The sequence below is a fragment of the Siniperca chuatsi genome, linkage group LG6, assembly GCF_020085105.1.
Source record: "Siniperca chuatsi isolate FFG_IHB_CAS linkage group LG6, ASM2008510v1, whole genome shotgun sequence".
In the NCBI taxonomy this organism is placed as follows: Eukaryota; Metazoa; Chordata; class Actinopteri; order Centrarchiformes; family Sinipercidae; genus Siniperca; species Siniperca chuatsi.
Window position 1 is genome coordinate 465,035 of NC_058047.1, and position 694 is coordinate 465,728.

Consider the following 694-nt stretch of genomic DNA (forward strand, 5'->3'; position numbering starts at 1 on the left):
TACGTTTCACGACAGCTACAGCCGCGATACGTTCTGTTCTTGTGTGAACAGATGGTACGCCAAACTCCATTGACAAATCTTTGTATTTAATAAATCCTCGCTCATCGGCCGAGCTTCGTGCTGTCAAAGATAACTCATATACACATCTTTAATTCGGCGCACATATAATGAACGAGTTCAATTTTTACAGTAAAATACGAACTTTAAAGTACTTTCTCCTTAGCGTCCTCTACATTAGGCGAAACACAGTTCAGGTCAGACAACAGAGTTAAAGTCTGTGGAGATTTGAGCCTGGTGGACTTTATCTATGCCGAACTGAAGAGACTCATCATGTTTCAGATAGTGCAGAGACATAGTTTTAGCAGCTTATGTTAAACTGATTAAAAAGAAAAACAAGCAATAATGGCAAAAATTATGAATGGAGGCAGGTTCAGTGTTCCCTGGCCTGCCTAATCTCTGCTGATATGTTCACAGTTTAATTCAGTTTCTTAGAAAAGATGAAACTGGTAGATTCGCTCTGGATGTTTGTCTCCAGTCAGTACTGGAGTTTCAGTTAATCTGAAATACTTTCTGAGTTATAAAACAGAAACAGAAATGCCAACCGGTTCGTGTATCGGAAGAAGCAGAAGTGTCTAAAACAGAAGCAGCAGGATGCAGAAAGTAGAAAAAAGTAGAGTGCTGTGGCTTTGACTGA